Below are 14,361 nucleotides of genomic sequence, written 5' to 3'. Positions count from 1 at the left end.
GTAAGAGAAGAAAATAAGAAAGTAAAATGAATAAAACTCCTCCCGTAAGTTAGATGAGACAACTTTTATAAGAGTTAAGTACATAAGTTGATCCAAACAGGGTTTTAGGGGAACTTCAAATAGGCTCAACAAAACTAAATGCAACAGCTCACAAAAACCACCAATGTAGAGATAGTAATGCATGGAAGCACATCTCAGCAGAACATGTAGAGATAATAATGTACAATGCACAAACAGCACCAAGAAACCTGCAATTAAAAACCATCAAAACCCAATTGATTCTAAAGAAATCGGATAAAAGTTAGACCATCAATAAAATTATAAAAAAGGGAAGCAAAAGTAAAAACTTTTCCATTCAACAAAAAATGGACAACAACAAAGGGACCAAAAACACAAGAAAATGAAAAGTTAACATGCATTAGAACAAAAAGAAAACATGCATGAGAAGAACAACAGGAAAAGAAAAGCAAAAGCTCGTTTGCCATACAAAAAATGCACAGCAACAAAACCAAGCACGACGGGAAGCAAAAGTCAAAACTTTTTCACTCAACAAAAAATGAACAACAACATAACAAAAAATAATTATTATTAAGAAGAAAGCATGCATAACAACAAACAAAATTAAGACCTTGCAAATAAAGACAAATAATACCAAAACAAACATGCACAACAGGAAAAGGGAAAAAAACTTGCTTGCATGATGTTTCTTTGTCGATAGCCTGGTAAGCGGAAAGATAAAAAAAGAACCAAAAACAAAGTAGAAAAATCAGTAAGAAAAAAATAATTATCAGTTAAGAAGAAAACATGCATAAGAACAAAAACTCAACAGAAAACCAAAGCAAAAACTGGAAGTGAAGATGGAAGAGACGAACCACAAAAATGGAGAAGAAAGAAAGCACAGAGGAAACCTCGTGTAGCAAACAGAAAATGGAAAACCTCAGCAAGGGGAAAACTCAACGGCAAGTGAAGCTGGAAGAAACGGACCACAAAAATGAAGAAAAAAAAGCAAACGGGAGAAGGTGAGGAAATGACGAAACGCAGTTAAGAGGAAACAACGGGAGAAGGCTGGAGAAGGAGGCATGTAGAGCAACCAAAGCTTGCGGCGGGATATGGCTGGTTGTGTTCGAATCGGAAGTGAAGAGAAGAAAATAGAAGAAGAAAGAAAGGAAGAGGCACGGGAGAAATAGAGAGAGAAATGAAATTAGGCACAGAAGAAGAAAGAAAGGAAGAGACACGGGAGAAATGGACAGTCGTAGGGTCACGTGTCAATCTTAAAAAATTTACAAAATTCCAATTCTGTTAACTACAGGGGGACACGTGTCACCACCTGGAGCATGGGCACAATAGGCATTTCCATAGACATCTCATTTATAAGACTTAGTATAGATATATATTATAAAATATACCTTAATAATAGTCCTACATTCCAGTATTTAATTATATATAATGTTAATATTAATATTTTCGGCCACCAAGTCAGATTGACTTGATTTTGTTCCATGTGCTATAGGATTTTAATTTGGTAGAGTTTGGGTTCAAAAAATTGATCCAATCCAAATCTGGAGGCAAATAGTAACAGGAAAACCCATCCTATGAACAAAACTATTACTAACACCTCGGGGAGAAGACAAAGATATTTAAAATAGTATATTTATACTTTAGGCTGAAATATTTAGTCCTATAAATGAACGATCGAGTTTTGATTTTGGTCTTTGCACTTGTTTTTATGTTTTCATCCCTAATAAATATGAAATGAGTACCTTTCTTTCCTTCTCACATGTGACATTTGCAAACTACATACTTTATGTGTGTAATTAAACAGGAGCAACTATGAACTCTCTAGCTAAAGGATTTAGCAAATTAAGATGATTCAAAGTTCGTTTGGATAATGACAAAGCCAGTGATTGGTGCACTCTCTGTTACAAAATTGAAACCAAAGCCAAAGGATCGAAGTTATGAGAATACATTTGAAGAAATTAGTCTAAGATCACCGATAACTTTTAAACTCCCTACTCATCTATTAAAGTTATGCTTTCTGATCCAATCTACGACCTTAAATTTGAATCAAGGTATCTAATGAAGTATCTAACAAACCACACCGAAACTAAAATAGGCTTAGGATCACAACAAGTCATTTAAGGCATGAAGAGTTTTGAGACTTTAGTTTGGAAATAACTCGAGTCCAATGCATGACGCCAGACTCAAGTCTGGCTGTGAAAAACCGGGTTGCATGAATGGAATTAGTAAAGACTCAAGTCCCACAAGTTGGGATGCTTAAGTCACATGTTAGACAAAATATTATTTATTAAGATAAATTAAAACATGTATTATTTTAGAACATAATTGTTTAAAAATTATAATTTCTTAAAAATATACTATTGGACTAGGTTTGGATGGCATAAATTATAACATGAATCCCTTCTCAAAATACACCTTGTGTGAGACTATTATCATTTCTGGTAACCCTTGAATGGAGTATTTGAGTTTGTAAAGTGATATACTATTTGGGGTGGGTTACAACCTTGTAATCATTTTTATGATAGGAAAATAATTTTGTGACGATTTCGTGGACGTAAGCAAAAGGTGTCAAACCACGTTAAATTCTTGTGTTTGTTATTATTTTTTCTACAGTGTAATCTTTGTTGCGTTCTCATGATTCCTTGTGGGTGTACGTAATTTTGTTTGTAGGAACATTGATTATCCAACAGGTACCGCTGAAAACTAACATTTTTTATCATTACTTCTTGAAGATATGTGTGGCTCGATACATTTATGAGAAACTAAAGAGAAGGAATTCAAGAATGTGTCGGTGTCTATTTTGCTTTTGAAAAATGTGTCTAATTTTTTGTTTCTTTATATATCTGTGAAATAAGAATTTGCCTCCTAATAATTTGCCAGTTTGTTTAAATTAATTGAAATCACAACAACAAAATGCTTCTTACGCTAGACATTTCCAACTCATAAATTAAGAGATAGGCCCATGCCCCTTAACTTGAATTTGGGAATGAAAAATGAAATTGGCTTGTACAAATAATTAATTGTAAAGAAAGGTGATATTGTTATACTACTATTGTTATATTCTATTCTTATGTACTAGTTATGTTCGCATTATATGCACAAATACATCAAGCAAAATGTCACATTGATATATATAGCTATTGTTATATTATTTGTTTCTATCTTAGGATCAGATCTCAATTAGTGTCTTAGGTTCTTTTACCAAGTTTACTTGTTCTAAATTTACTTCCATTTAAAACAGGTTGAAAACTCATGAGTACTTTTATTGTTTTCTACGTAGCAATCAAATTTAATTAGTTCTTTTGTCATGAGTAGGAAAGTGAAGTGGCATGAGGACCTTAGCTGCTAAAGGATTCAAATAGCAAAGCAGTTTTCAATAGTTTATGGGGTAATGTATCTCCTTTCAAATTGTCATAATTCCCCCTTTTTGGCTAGCTTGAGATAATTTTCCTAACTTTGTGTTTAACTTTGTATATGCTATATATGTAATTGGAGTCAATGCATTGGGTTAGAATACTTCTTAAGTTTTTAATAAAATTGTTTGTCCATGATAACAAACTTATTATCAATTTATTATTAAAACGTAAATTATATTCAAAATGATTCATTGTGAAAACAAACAAAATATTTTAAAACTTATTGTTTGTTTAAATATTTTGATTTAAAATTAATATATTTTTTATAAATTGGTTTTGGTTGATTCATTGTGAAAACAAAAAAAAATATTAAAAAATATTAGAAAACACGACATCGGCTGCTCTAAAACTAATGATGTTGAAAGTATCATTTAGGGGCACTTTCTACATCGATTTTGACCAAAACCAATGTCATAAGCACATTCAACATTGGTTTTTGAAAAAACTAATGTTGTAAAGACACTTTCTACATTGGTTTTGATAAAAACCGATGCCATAAACACATTCAACATCGGTTTTTGAAAAAACCGATGTTATAAAGGCACTTTCTACAGAGGTTTTGACTAAAACCGATGTTGATTTTGTAGTTTTTACTTTTTGTGTATATTTCGTGCTATACGACATTGGTTTTTATGAAAAACCGATGTCTTGTAGTGTATGTTAACATTGATTTTTTGAAATTCGATGTTAAAATAGATAATGTTAATGTTGGTAGTTTGGACATCGATTAAAAATCAATGCTGAAAGTAAAATACAATCATGAACTAATGACAAAATTTTGACCTAATGAATAATATTTTTTTCTAACATGATACTATATTTATATATGTTGATTATATTTATCCCAAAGTATATATTATAAATCATAGCTTAATAATAGTCATACATTCTAGTATTTAATTACATATAGTGTTAATATTAATATTTTTGGTCACCAAGTTAGATAGACTTGATCTTGTTCCATGTGCTATTGGATTTTAATTTGGTGGAGTTTGGGTACAAAAAATTGATCCAATCCAAATCTGATGCCAAATAGGAACATAGGTAAATCCATCCTATTAACAAAACTATTACTAACACCTAGGTAGAAGACAAAGATATTTAAAATAGGATATTTAAAAATTGTGTGCAGCTAAAACTTACTTTTAACTTTAAGAGTTAACCATATATATTGTTATTTCTGAAAAAATGTAATATTTATGAGTGAAACTGCACTTGGGTCCCTACACAAGTTCATGGTTGAGTCTTATTGATTGGAAGAAAAAAGAAGTTAAAATATATTATTTTTCATCCTTATAAATATGAAAATATTCAGAATCCATTCTTATTATATTTTTTCATTTTTTATTTTCAAAAAATTAAAATCTATTACTTGTTTGTTTGGCCCTAGGTTCATATAAATTCGAACCCACAGATTTTTAATTTAAATTTTAGAAAATGATTTCAAGAGGTGAAAAGCCACCACAAAATTAAAAGAAATTGTCACAAATTTATAAACCCATCTTCCCTAAACTTCTTCAACTTTTTCTAACACAAGTGCTCTGCCTTAGTCTAGTTTGATTATGTCTTGGTATCCAACTTGCTTTTGCTAGCATAATTGCTTTTTATTTTCACAAAATATAAATCTATTACTTGTTTGTTTGCCCTAGGTTCATAATCTGAACCCGTGATTTTTAATTTAAATTTCAGAAAATAAGTTCCAAAGATGAAAAGTCCCCACAAAAATAAAAGAAACTGTCACAAATTTATAAACCCATCTTCCCTAATCTTTTTCAGCTTCTTCTAACACAAGTGCTCTGCCTTAGTCTGGTTTAATCATCTCTTGGTATCCAACTTGCTTTTGCCAGCATAATTGGTTAGGTCCTCCCTCTCCATGGATTATTTATATAATTGTGGCCTCGTGGAGCAGCTTCACTAAGAAGGAGGCGTCCATCTTATAATGGTTCCCAGACAATATGAAATCTCAATAATCAATAACCCACATAAAATATTGAAACGAAATAATACAAATAATGAAACTAAAGACTTTTTGGATTAACAAAAAAAAACTATCAAAATTTGAAGCACTCATTATTGATTCTTGCTACATCAGAAACATTAATTTAACTCTACTTCAAAGATTTAATAATTTCTTGTAGGGATGCTAGGTACATGCTTTGAGAGGTTCTGATATCCAAAGGGACACCCATGTTGTTTCCAGATTCATTGATAAGAGAAGCACAAATAGAAAAACCTTGTCTAAGACAACCTTCATCAATTAAGCCATAAAAAAATATTTGGTCACTTGAATGTCAATTGGTTCTACTTGTGCAGCTCCAATCTCGATTTCATGTCACTGCCGGCATTCCACAACCTCCACACCGTAAATGCAGCAGCATTGACATTGCACAAATCATTGCATTTTCTCTTCATTTATTTTTCTCTGATTTGAAAAACATCCTCGTATTTGACAACCTCCACACCGTAAATGCAGCAGCATTAACACATAGGTTTAAATCAACCAAGTCTAACTCCAGATCATAAAGTAACATATTTCAATTTTGCGAGAAAGAAAGAACAACTCATTTATACTAGGTAGATATAATAATGTATGAAGTAATTTAGTGTATAAAAAATTAAAAATATTACAAGCAGCGATGACAATGCAAAAGAAAGTAAACTTGAAACACAAATTATGATTACAAGGATTAATTTCTAAGCAGTTGGGTACGAGGCATCCATGGCAATGCCACATAGGCCTTCTTGGGCATCTGTGCCTCGTTGCATTCTTATGTAACCTTCTTCACCCCATTGTGTGCCCCATGAATTCTTCACAATCCAATACTGAGTGCCATCATCAGTGCTACCATAACCAACTGCAGTAACGCCATGGTCTAGTTGAGTCCCACATTGTCCTGTGAAAACCCCACTTGAGTTGAACTGGAAAGCGGATCCTCCGGCATCAATGGTAACTGACACGGGTTGGTTTGCAACAGCTTTCTGCAGTGCATCCTCACTGTTAGCAGGTACTGTTTCATATCCCTTTATTTGAGCTGCAGGAGAAGCCTCTTTGTTTGCGTCATAAGTTCCGTCAACTGCTGTGTAGGGGTAGTTTGCCTCACTGCTGATTCCACCGTTTTTATAATGAACTCAAACCCACCTTCCATGTAACCTCCATCACAACCATGATCCACGCTGTCGCAATCCACTAACTCTTGCTCCGAAAGGGACATTAACATACTTGTAGTTATTTGGTAGATACCTTCTGTTGTCGCAACCGTTGAAAATGCCCAGCAGTTACCTGTTAATTTACAGATTAACCAATATTAATTAATGCCATCATAACAGTGATATATATAAAAGAAAATAGTATCACTTTAATTTATGGTTAATTTTCTGTGTTAATCGAGGGAGTCTAGCTCAGTTGCTTGAGCAGGACACCTGAGTTGTTGTAAGCTCCCTGTTATCTGCCTTTGATTCTTACTGATAAAAGAAATTCTGTTACTTAATTACCACATTGGCCTTGGTCCTTCATTGCTTGACAGCTCCATTTTCCCTCCAATCCACTGCATTCGGAACACCAGTGTGTTGGACATTTTAGTGTAATTGATCTCTTTATTATGTTAAAATAAGAGTGCACCCTTGTTTTAATGTAACAATGAGATGTTCGGTTTAGGCAAATTTTGGAAGTTACATGGAAGTTACTAAACTTCCATCAACGGTTGGAAGTTACATGGAAGTTACTAAAACTTCCATCAACGGTTGGAAGTTACATGGAAGTTACTAAAACTTCCATCAACGACAGTTTTTAAAAAGAAATAACTTCCATCAACCGCCAAAAACCATCTGTTCTTTTAAATAATCATTCTGGTTCAGAAAACATAACGGGTGACAAAACATACAAGACCAAAACAAAACTCTTGAATTATAATCTTCTAATTTTATCCGATTGAACAATTTTGGTTGAACCCCGAAATTTGATTCAATCTGAAAGTGTTATACACGACTTCAGATTTATCCAGTATTATCTTGATTTTCAAATTAACCAACAAAAGATTGAATCAAAGCTTTCGAGAACACGAACGATAGTTCGAAGATGACAAGCAAGTTTGCGAAGTTAGACAAGTTTGAAGGGCAGGATTTCAGAAGATGGCAGAAGAAGATGCACTTTCTCTTGACAACATTGAAGGTGGTGTATGTGCTGAGTACACCGATGCTGGTGTTTATGGAAGACGAAACTCTGGATCAAGCAAGGAAGCATTCGAAATGGGAGAACGACGATTACATTTGTCGTGGACACATTCTAAACGGTATGTCTGACTCTCTCTTTGATATTTATCAAAATGTAGAGTCTGCTAAGGAATTATGGGACTCTCTTGAATCCAAGTATATGGCAGAAGATGTTTCAAGTAACAAATTCTTAGTTAGTAATTTCTTTAATTACAAAATGATTGATTTGAGGCCTGTTATGGAACAATATAATGAACTGCTGCGGATTTTGGGTCAGTTTACTCAACATGATTTGAAAATGGATGAATCCATTGCAGTTTCATCTATAATTGATAAACTGCCTTCTTCTTGGAAAGGCTTCAAGCATACCTTGAAACATAAGAAGGAAGAGTTGACTCTGGTTCAACTCGGTAGTCATTTCATGATTGAGGAGCCGCTGAGGGCTCAGGAAATTGACAAAGTCAATGATAAAAACGTAGTAGGTTCCTCTTCTGTTAATATGGTAGAGGAAAGTGGAACAGTTAAGCAAAATTACAATGCTAAAGGTAACAAACGAAAATTTCAAGGAAATAAGAACAAAGGTCCAAACAAACAGACAAAATTGTCATGTTGGAAGTGTGGGAAACCTGGTCATTTAAAGAGGGATTGCCGGGTGTTCAAAGGAAAGAACAAGGCTGGTCCAAGTGGGTCTAATGATCCTGAAAAGCAACAAGGTCAGATTGTAGTGAATAATTTTAATTCAAATACGAATTCAAATTATGTATCACTAATATCTGATGCATTCTATGTGCAGGATGATGACGTTGCTTGGTGGTTTGATTCGGGAGCAACAAGCCTTGTGTGCAAAGATCGTCGTTGGTTCAAGGAATTTAGACCAATCGATGATGGCTCTATTGTGAAGATGGGCAATGTTGCAACTGAACCAATCCTAGGATTAGGTTGTGTGAATTTAGTTTTTACTTCCGGAAAAAGTTTGTATTTGGATAATGTCTTATTTGTACCTGGTATTCGTAAGAACTTATTGTCTGGTATGGTTTTAAATAATTGTGGTTTCAAGCAAGTACTTGAAAGTGACAAGTACATCTTGTCAAGACATGGTTCGTTTGTTGGATTTGGTTATCGTTGTAATGGAATGTTTAAATTAAACATTGATGTTCCTTTTGTTCATGAATCTGTTTGTATGGCCTCGTGTAGTTCTATAACTAATATGACAAAATCAGAAATTTGGCATGCTAGATTAGGACATGTTCATTACAAAAGAATAAAAGATATGTCAAAAACAAGTATGATTCCTCCTTTTGATATGAACATTGAAAAATGCAAAACTTGCATGTTGACCAAGATCACTAGGAAACCTTTTAAGGATTTTAAAAGTGAGACTAAAGTCTTAGACCTTATTCATAGTGATTTGTGTGATTTGCATGCTACTCCATCATTAGGTCATAAAAAATATCTTGTTACTTTTATTGATGATGCATCAAGGTATTGTTATGTATATTTATTAAATACAAAAGATGAAGCTCTTGATAAATTTAAAATTTATAAGAAAAAGGTAGAACTTCATCAAAATGGGCTAATCAAAACTCTTCGTACGGATAGGGGAGGTGAGTATTATGATCCGGTTTATTTTCAATCTACTGGAATAATACATCAAACTACAACTCCCTATACACCACAACAGAATGGTGTAACCGAAAGGAAGAATAGAACCTTGAAAGAAATAGTGAATTCCATGTTATCCTATTCAGGTTTAAGTGAAGGATTTTGGGGTAAGGCTATGTTGACAGCCTGTTACTTGTTGAACCGAATTCCTAACAAAAGGAATAAGGTTACCCCATATGAACTTTGGCTAAGGCATATAATCAAGTGTATAATGGGAAGTCTAGACACTTGGGTGTTAGACACAACATGGTTCGGGTGTTAATCATGCATGGTGTGATATCAGTGGAGTTTGTGAGAACTCAGCATAATTTGGCTGATCATTTAACCAAAGGGTTAAGTAGAGATCTCGTGAAAAGGTCAGCTGTGGGATTAGGATTAAAGTCCATCTGAAATCTCTTATGTTAAGATACCCAATTCCCATCTAATATGACATTAGGTGCTGAATTCAATGTGGAAAGCTTAACATGTAGAGATTGGAACACATCATCGAAAGTATCCCAAAAGGAATGTGTTCGGTTCTGTAAGTTAAGGAGTTTGAAGTATAACTTCTCAATGGTTCTTTTGAAAAATTGCATTTGCAGGTGCAAGAAAGAAAAGGACTACCTATATAAGCATGAAGTTTAGCCGCTTCAAGAAGCTGGGACTTGGCTTTGATATGCTTATGAAGGATAGGGACACAGGCTAGTAAACTAGTGTCGAGCAAGAGTAATGTTATAAACTATTGTGCAGATTATCTTCATGTATTCATTATGAATAGAAAGGGTTCAATCCTTAGTGACACCCTGATATTCGAATATTTGAAACGTGTAATCTGCTAAGATGAAATCAATCGTCACGATATTTCATCTATGCAGTAGTTTTTTGTATGTTATGACTTTGGTGATTTGATCGGTAATTACACTAAAATAGGGGAGGTTTGTTGGACATTTTAGTATAATTGATCTCTTTATTATGTTAAAATAAGAGTGCACGCTTGTTTTAATGTAATAACGAGATGTTCGGTTTAGGAAAATTTTGGAAGTTACATGGAAGTTACTAAACTTCCATCAACGGTTGGAAGTTACATGGAAGTTACTAAAATTTCCATCAACGGTTGGAAGTTACATGGAAGTTACTAAAACTTCCATCAACGGCAGGTTTTAAAAAGAAATAACTTCCATCAACCGCCAAAAACCATTTGTTCTTTGATCATAAATAATCATTCTGGTTCAGAAAGCATAACGGGTGACAAAACATACAAGACCAAAACAAAACTCTTGAATTATAATCTTCTGATTTTATCCGATTGAACAATTTTGGTTGAACCCCGAAATTTGATTCAATCTGAAAATGTTATACACGACTTCAGATTTATCCAGTATTATCTCGATTTTCAAATTAACCAACACAGTGATGTTTTCATATTTGAATGGTGTTTGCGAATGTGATCCCTTGTGTTTGTATCCATTATGGGAAGCCACAAATTCCTCGTTTGTTTGGTCAGTGAGGTGATTGATGCTAAGCTTGTAAGGTTTGTTCCCGGCAGCATTGAAGGATTCAATGAATTCAACATTGTCTTTGAATATCAGTAAACGTTTTTGCTTCTCAGCAGCATCCTTATATACTTTTCCATATTTTTTCGTCCATTGCTCATGTCTTTCGGACATGCATGGATGCCTCATGGAGGTTGCGGGACATTACTTGGGAAATGCAGATTGGGAGAAGGAGCACAAGAGCTAAAATGTGCTGCTTTTTGCCAATGGAAGCCATGTCTTTTCTTCACAATGTGTAACTCTTTATTAATTGTTTGTATATTGAGTTTTGTGTTTGGAATTAATGTGGTAATATGTATGCTCTGAATGCAATGTTTCGAATGGTATTTATAGGAGTGAGCAATTTTTGAACCAGAATTAGAATGAAGTTGCTTTCTAATGCATGGCCCTTGTTAATTACTTGTTATGTATATAAGTTGCTTTGTAGAATTTAGATCTCCACTCTGCTAGAAAACAAAATAGGGACTAACCAAGGTTAATTGGGATTTTGTTCCTAAATATTAGATATTTAATGGTTAAACATTCACGTTTGACTATCTATTTAGAAAAATTATTTATTAGTAAGATAAGTGAAATAAAACCAGAGAATAAGAAAAGGAATATATAGCAGACGTTACAAAATTTGACAATTAATTTAATAAGTATTTTTCAGAGAGAGAGAGAGGTGTCCCTGCCTCTGCGTCTCTGCGTTGATGCCTCATGCTGTACTATTATACTACCCGTCGAAGCAGTCTTCTATTATTCTACTAGTAATGTGTTGCATTTGAGCAATCAAACAAAGTTTTTTAACTTGCATATTTTATTAGATGCCACATATTGTATCATTAGACTATTATTAATGTGCTGTATTTTGAGGCTACATTTTGTCGTTCATTAAAGATTCTCATGTTTCGATTATATGCACGAGGGAAATGTTAGAATATCTCATTCTCAAATAAGAAAAATTTGATAATTATCCTATACATTATTAATGTCATCCTATCATAGCACGTTTAGTTTCTAACAGTCGTAATTAATTTATTAGGTAGTAAAGGATAAGGATATGATCTTCAATTTGAATAAATATTGCCGTATATTATACCTTTCAAAAAGAATAAAAATAGACTTGTCATCAATGTTGCTATATGTTATTGGAGTCTCTCCTTTCCGGTAAGGTTTTTATTTACCCTCAAAATTTGAACAAGTGAACATTTTCAAAAGATCTAACTTCAGTTTCACTTACATCAATAACTTATTGGTTTTAGAATCAATTTATATGCCCAAACATAAAGCTTTTTAAAAAAAATTAGCAAGACACTTGCAACATTACTTAAAACACTTTTTTCAACTTTTTTATCAAATAAAATTTATAGAGATCTCATTCCCTATTTAGTTAATATAATGTATTTGATATTAATCCTCATAATTAAAAATGCATTAAAGAGTATATTATTATTCAATTTATTGTTAGTTAAGTTGCTTATAACATGTGTGTAAAATGCAAGCTAACGTGTTTGCTTTTTTTATATATCTCTTTTATGTAATAAGATGTCAACTCACCAACTAAGGTGTTCATGACTCGTCTCATTCTAAGACCCGGCCTGATTAGAGGGAACTTTTGATGAATTTTAGTATAAAAAATGTATTGGATGTATGTTGAGGATGACTTCAGATTATTCTTCAAGTTTTCTGAACCAGGTCCAATCTCAATATATTTTTAATCAACTGTAAACTAATAATACAAGTTTTTGGCTTAATGAATAATGTTTTGTCTAACATGATATTATATTTATGTTGATTCTATTTATCCTAAAATATATATTGTAAATTATACTTAATTATAATCATATATTTACAATTTATTTATATATAATGTTAATATTAATATTTTATACCAACAAGTCAGGTTGACACTATTAATCATTTGTACGTATATTGAATTTTGTGTTTTGAAATGTGGTAATATGTATGATCTGAATGCAATATTTCGAATGGTAATTATAGGAGTGAGGAATTTCTTAACCAGAATCACAATTAAGTTGTTTTCTAATGCATGAGTGCGTTTTCAGATCTGAGACGTTCTTCTTTACTTCAATTTTAACATCTTTGAATCTTCTTTCCCAGATCAGACTTGTAATTGTCACTCAAGTTTTTTTTTCTTTTGGGGTATAATTTTAATCTTTTGTTGGTACATAAGCATTTCAATATTGGGTCGGTGATGGATCCGGTGGCGTGAATGTGTGAATTAATTAATGTCCTACCTTTCCCTTATTCCCATGTTTTTCATTCCTTGAATAGGAAGTTTTATTTTTTATTTGCTGGATTGGTGTTTGTTGAATTGGAGGCGGATTCACCCAATGATTTTTTCTACACAAATTTGAATGATGTTGAAATAACGAACTTGGATTGGTTTCTAGGAGTATTCATAAAGGATTTGCACTTTAAGCACTACTAAAAAAACACTTTTTTACGACATCATATTTACGACGGTCGTACAAAAATGTCTTAGTAGTGCTTAAAGTGCAAATCCCAACTGACGTCTGTTCCTCTCCCCACTCGCTAGCTGTTCCTCTTCTCTCCTCTTCCCATTACACTTTCTCCACCTTCTCCCTGGTGCCACCACCACTCCCAACTCCACATTCGTCCTCCGCCCCCATTCCCCTCTCCTCCAGTGAAACCTCAAAAAACCCTAACCTCCAAAAAACTCAAACCCCTGTCGCGATGCAATCTCCACCCCGTTGCTCCCATTCTTCACTTAGTTCAGACTCATGCACGTTATGATTACGCACACTCAGCTTGTTACCCTCTATTTTCTCCGTCGTGTGGCTATTCCAGCTAGAAGCCATCGACTTTGCCACCGTCTCCACCCGAAAGCTTGTGTCGGACTTCAACATTTTGAGAGAGTTATAAGAGTAGATTCCTTTTCGTATGGGAGTAGATTCCATTTAAAAGCTGCCTTCCTACTTTCTCTTCATTCAATCCTTTTTTCCCTCGGTTTCCTCCCAAAACTGACTAATTCCAAGACTATTCCTCCACCTTCTCACTACTTCTTGACATGCTCAAATTAAAACAAGAGTTCCACTACTGCAAATAGATATTTTCACTTCCTACAGATAACCCTATTCCACCACCTCTCTTTTCATCATCGCTTCAATTAACACTTCCTTTCGTTGTTTTTCTCTGATTTTTTTGGTGGTTGATGGCGTGGGCGAATAAGCGAGGTGACTCAAAAAATGCAGGGTTTATGAGAATGTTGGTGGTGGTGTTGTTGGTGTTGCTATCGGGGTTTTGGTGTGTTTCCGGTGTGAAAGAAGGGAAAAGAAATGCGTATGCAATGATGATGTACGTAGGTACACCAAGGGACTACGAATTCTACATAGCCATACGCGTGCTTCTCAAATCGTTGGCTACGCTCAACGCTGAAGTCGATCTTGTTGTCATTGCTTCCCTTGATGTTCCTCCTCGATGGATTCGAGCTCTGTAAGTCCCACTCCTTCACCATCATTTGCCACTTTATTTTTATTTACTTTTACTTTATTATTATT

The 14,361-nt window shown here is 33.8% G+C and overlaps 1 pseudogene; it reads right to left on the bottom strand.

The window, feature by feature from the left end:
• Positions 1-6,128: 6,128 nt before the first annotated feature.
• LOC114378318 lies at positions 6,129-11,054 on the bottom strand (annotated as a pseudogene).
• Between the last annotated feature and the right edge of the window lie 3,307 nt (positions 11,055-14,361).

Source organism: Glycine soja, chromosome 12, assembly GCF_004193775.1.
Source record: "Glycine soja cultivar W05 chromosome 12, ASM419377v2, whole genome shotgun sequence".
NCBI lineage: Eukaryota > Viridiplantae > Streptophyta > Magnoliopsida > Fabales > Fabaceae > Glycine > Glycine soja.
Note: the sequence above shows the minus strand (reverse complement) of the source record. Positions and strands in the feature narration are given on the sequence as shown.